This window comes from Dermacentor andersoni, chromosome 6, assembly GCF_023375885.2.
Source record: "Dermacentor andersoni chromosome 6, qqDerAnde1_hic_scaffold, whole genome shotgun sequence".
Taxonomy (NCBI): Eukaryota; Metazoa; Arthropoda; class Arachnida; order Ixodida; family Ixodidae; genus Dermacentor; species Dermacentor andersoni.
The window spans coordinates 62278039-62284038 of record NC_092819.1 but is presented as its reverse complement, the minus strand read 5'-3'; positions in this window follow the sequence as shown (position 1 = coordinate 62284038).

The window sequence follows — 6000 nt, the reverse complement described above, 5'->3', positions numbered from 1 at the left end:
ACTAAGGAGCTCTATGTAAGGGTAAGATGGTACTAAAGGAAGGTAACGTGTTGTTGGTGAAGTGGCTCAACGGCGGTCGACATTGAAGAAAAACCCTGTCTTCTCGGGGAGCCTCTATTGAACTCCCGAATAAAAACACGGAAAGAAACATTGAACAAACAACATGGTGTACACTAATGCACCCCGGAAGACACTGTCTTTCTTCGATGTCAACAGCTCTTGGCTCGCCTCTTTCTTCTACAGCTATGTAACGATGACGCCTTTACCTCCATCATAGGTTTTTGAAATACGTGTCTGATTGCTAGGCTGAACTTGTAAAGGGCTCTCATTTATCAAGATGTAACAGTACCCGGGGGAAGCTGGCCAACATCTCTCCTCGTGGATACTTTATATGCCATAACATTCACGTGCATAAGATCCTGCTTCTGGGCGCGTCGCAAAGACCTATAGCATCTCCGTTATTAAGCCACGACTCGGCACTCTGAAAACGTCTTCAGTGTCGTATAAGCCCACTGCAGCTCACCGAGTAGTATCATTTGAGCTTGTAAAGCAGCCGCCCCACTTCTCCGCTACAACTCTCGCTCCTCCGATTGGTTCTAACAACTGTCCTAATAGCACACGTAAGTATTTCAGCGCACCGTATGCCATCATGGTAGTCATCATTGGTTCATTTAGGCTGACCTCATTTGACTACCTTCAGTTACTAGGGATGTGCGAATAGTAGTTTCTGAGACCGAATCAAATTTGTATCGAATAATGCCGAAAGCGAATCGAATCGAATTGAATATTTATTTTTCTTTCTCACTGTATTTACTCTAAAAGCCCTTTATGGACATTGCATAAGATGGGGGGGGGGGGGGGGGAACAAGACATAATCAGACAATACACTAAAAATGTTCAAACGTGACAAGAAATACGAGCAACAGCTAGGTCAGAACAAATTTGTACAGGCAGACAGACAATACAAAACAAGTAACCTACCGGATACATTTCTAATAGTTTTTGAATGAACAGCCATTTTCACCGTAAGTATGACATAATGCTCGCATTCTAGTATTAGTATTACCATGTTTCTGTCATGACAGTGCCCATTATGAATCGGTGTTTATTAAAACTACAAATGGAGCATTCAGAAAAAGAAAATTAGCAACTTGTTCGCATACACAGGGCTCTTCGTAGAGTGCGAATTGCCGCAGTTTCGCCGGTAAAGTCTGGCTCTCTGAGCAACGTATTCTGATCAACAGCGTAACTTCTGCTTTACATCTACTGTGGCCGCTATGAAATCCATCGCACCTTTGCTCGAATTTTGTGTTTGACCGTACACACTATACTATTTGAGATATTCGAGAGCTATTATAAGAATATTCCTCTGTACTAATAGCGACTATTCGAATCGAAGACTCGATAGCGAATTTGTTATGCGACATATTTATATTAAATATTAGCGCACTGCTAGCAGTTACTCATGTCCGGTATTAGCAGAAACTCTCCGATGCCTGCAGAGTGCTCGTAATTCCAGATGGAGTACACATACGTACTCCCTCTCTACGGTATCAGAACTCTCGATAATGAAGTTACGTAAGAAACAAACGATTCCTCTCCGCCTATGAAGCAGTTACTGGTACGCCTTTTCTTCCCTGTCAATGAACGTCACCCGCGTATATCTTCTGCGTTAACAGGACACTAAAGAAAAAGATAAATTGATCTGCATTAGTAAATTACCCTTCGTCTATGGTAAAGAACGACTATTTCCTTGAGAAGGGGTCTGGTAAGCCAGCAAGGACGCAAGAAAGACAGGTGGCGGCGCCTGCTTGCAGTTCCTGCACAAGCGCGTGGTGACGTCATTCATTTTTAAGGCATCTGCTTGGGTTTAACTGTTTTTGGTCGATAAATATGGCCACATAATACTTTTAAAAAAAACAAGGAAAGAAATGAGCAAATTTCAATACTTACACTTGGAACCACCAATCCAAACGAAAAAAACAAAAAAAAAAGAACAAAAGAAGACGACTTTGAACTTCCCGTCGTCACAATGACGTATGCGGAGCTGGGACTCCGGCCAACATGTCCTAGATAGCACAAGGCCTGTTCACTCCATCGATCCATGACGCCATGCTACCTGGCCCGACTCCCATAGAATCTAATGGGGATGCTCCCGAGTAAGCCAACGTGATTTTGACGTCACCGCTTTCGTCACGCCAGCCTTGGCAATGGAAATTGGCCAGGCAATGGCCAGGTAGCATGACCAGGTAGCTACCTGGCCAGGTAGCTACCTGGCAATGGCCAGGTAGCATGAAGTCATGGATAGGAGTGAAGAGGCCTTGTGTTATTTAGGTGGTGTTGCTCCGTCGCGAACATTGAGAACATCAATTTTCCTTTTGTCTTCGAATAATCAACCTACTAACGGGAAATCGGGGAAAATAGAGTTCCAAAGAATACTTCATCAAATGTAGACTTACTATAATATTTCTCAGTAGTGGGCTCTTTAATCTGTTACTGATCTTGAAATAAAAAAAAAACTGCGCTATTTCTTTTTCTATAATATGGCGGCTCCTTCCAGAAAATGATGCAGAAGCTTGGTCAGAAGAACCACACCCTGGAAAAGGAGAGCGGGGAGCTGGGCATATTGGACCACTACTCTTTCGTCACCGGCCTCACGCACATCGATGGCCTCATCGAGACCAACTACGACTATCGCAGCGTGGTTGGCGGATCGGACGGTGATTCGCCCGTCAACCTGATCACCCTCTGCCCAACTCCGGGAACTCAATGCACTTCTGCACAGTTCCCTTAGACCTCACTATTGCTGAAGCTCACGTGTTTGTTCACTTTGTTGTTTTCTTTTTCTTCCACCGGCTTGCCATGCTTTCTTGTTATTCTTTGTACTTGCCTTTTTTTTTTTCGTTCGCTTACTGAAGTGTTTCGTTCTTCGTGCTTTAACTGGCAAAAATCCGCACAGGACAAATGTTCTTGCGGTTCTTTATGCCGACCAGTGCTTCTATTATGGCCGATCCCTCCGGCCTCTGCGCGAGTTTTCGCCCAGGCGTTTTTAAGTAGGTCGTTTTTAATTTTCCGTGTTAACATGACCTTCTTCTTACCTCTCGCGATGTTTATTGCGTTTGGGCCGACTTATTTTTGACCACGCGAAACCTGTGTTTTCGTGTTTCCACGAGCTAGCCAATCGAACTTTTGAACAAGCACTGGCTTTCATGCCGTATGAAGAGAGTAAGGAGCTCACGCAAGGACTTAGTGAACCTATAGAAGCCTTTGCATGATGGCATGGAAGTTCCAAGGAGACTTTACTATTCCGTACCTTCCGTTTAGCATTTCATCGCCTCCTACATGCCAAAGATGTTTCTGTTCGTCGCCAGATCCCGAACTTTAATCTTCGCAACCCTTCTACATATATTTAATTCCTTTGTCTTCGTGGGGAGATTTCTCGTGCTGATAATCTTGTGACGTAATCTTGCGTTTCTTCTGATTTGCATATTGAATGTTGTGTCGCTGAAAGGCAATGTGGTTGCTTTTATATAACGGGCATAGTCGGCCATAGCCACGGCAAAATTAGCAGCGTAACAGATCAAGTAATTTGCTTCACCTGATGAAACATACTGTTTTGTAAGGCGTCCGTAACTCAAAACACGTGTTAAACCTCCTGGAAGATGGCTGTCTGCAAGATATTAAATCACCTCTTCAGTTTATATGCTTCGCTGCTCATCGAAAGTACTACGTGGTAATTTTGTCTCTACTGGGAACCATATCATACGCATGACTTCCACATCCATTTATCCCATGTAATCTTATATATTTCAATCAGTTCCAGGTCGTTCTAAAAAACTTCCTGGAAGGAACTATGGGCTAAATATAACGTGGCATCCCGTATAATAACATTTCTATGAGGCCACGTGATTTTATAGGATTGTTGAAATTGAAGCTTATCTGGCTTATTCGATTATAACACAATAGCAATAAAGGTAACATAGGCCGTGTGGAGTTTGGGGGAGATGATATTGTGCAGTACACCAAGTCCTTCGTGAATGAGAAGGTTGTCATTGCATCACAAGTTTGCTCGGAAACTGTGGCCCTTATGCAATGTTTCTGGCGCGTTGGTCGCGACGAAATCGACGAAGATCTAATCCAACTCCGGTCTCGCTATTTGCGCACGCGATACAAGCTGGCCAAACGTCATACTTATGGCGCAATTCTCGCCGAGGTGTATAGACTAATGCGTTTACTCGCCGGAAGCGGAAGGCTTCTTCCGGACGATTGTCCTAAACAAGGGAAGCGCCTCGCCTGCGGCATTCTCCGCGGGGTCATTAATACCACGGAGATCAATGACGCTGTTTCAAGGAAAGCGCTTTCTACGCGCGCGCGTATGCACGATGCTTCCTGCTTTCGATGTTGTGGGGGGGACCCGCTGGTCATGGGGTTAAAGTTCGCGCCTAATCTGTCCTCGGCGAGGCGGCAGCGAAAAAGCTTTGAAAGCGGCTGACCCCAGCGCACTCCTCCTGCACACTGCTTCCTCTTCAAGAGGAAGGGCGACGTCCGCGTGAAAGGGAAAGGCCGGTAAGGGCATGGCGATCGCAGTGACTAGGCGCTTTCGCGCTGAATCCAAGCGTGAAGTGTTAAGTGATTTTTACCTGGTTATTTTTTTTATATATATATATACGAACTCTAACGCGGCTACTGCGTCATCAATGACCAACACATTTTTGAATGAAGTGGTGTGTCAGTGACGTACAGATTTAAGTTCGAGCGTGTGTGTATAGGAAAAGAGGTGTGGTTGGGGGATGGGGCGGAGTGGCGCATTAGGAGCGGCTGAACAAAACTCCAGTAGTACTTGCTGTTGGGCTAGTTGGTGAATGTCGAACGAAATTGAATTTAGCCCCGAAAACACCATCACAGGGGAGGGAGGGCATAAAGACGACTAGTGCTCGTCCGGTCTTTTTAATGTCCTCCCCTATTTGAGAAATGTTCAGTCGTCGCCTGGCAACACGTGGATCTACGTATGCGTACATCGTAGTGTTAACCGAGAGCCACCATATACACTAATCAGATATCGAAGTGTTCATCACGGACCAACATATGCACTACTGGTTATTAATTCGGCTTTCCGTCATCGGTGTCGCAAAGCGATACTAGAGGCTGAGCCCTAGTCGCATTCAATTGTTGTTCGCGAAAGTGAAATTAGAGTTTGGGTACATAAGATATAATCCTTGGAGAGCGCTCCACATAGGCCGTTTTCGGCTGAAAGCAATGTGGCGGACATTCATACTGGTGGTGTCTTTTTTACATTAGAATGCAAAAAAAAAATAATAGTTCTTATTTGGGACAACTGAAAGTTGTTTCTTAGCTGCAAAGGTTTCTCTGCAGACAGCATCGAAGCGTCCATGCCAGTTTAAACGAATTCATTTTGTTACCCTTGCTGCGATTGCTCTGCCAGTTGGACTTGAGTGGACGTGTATTCCTGGATTAAGTCATAGCCCTCCGAGATGGAGGAGAAACATTCAAGAACAATAGAAATTCACTTGTTCTTTGCCTGAAATCTAATGCACCTGTGCTAGTAAGCACAATGCACCTTGGGCTCGCACCACGCGCCGTCCTTAGCCGCCAGGATGCGCGCCCACTACATTTCATTTTGCTACCTTTTAGCGGGAATACCTACCAGTCACCTTATCACGCACATTTTCAAGAGGTGTGGTTAATTCTGACCTCATACGTGCAAAGTATACCCGCTTCATCAAGCCTGCGAGTGTCTCTCGAAAATTGAGTCCTATAAACGACAAGTGCTTCTGCCGCAATGAGTTCACGGCACTCCATTTTCCTAGCGTAGTGCACAAGTGCCTCCCCCCCCCCCCATTTAGGCAGGTTGTATTACACTGAAGATAAAACGAACCTCTCCAACGGCACTTTGCGTGGCAGACTCCGCCCTGAGCTCGCTTCCTGTTCTAGAAGCAGCTTCTCTTATTGTCGTTCTGCTCTGAATGAAGAAAGGAAAGA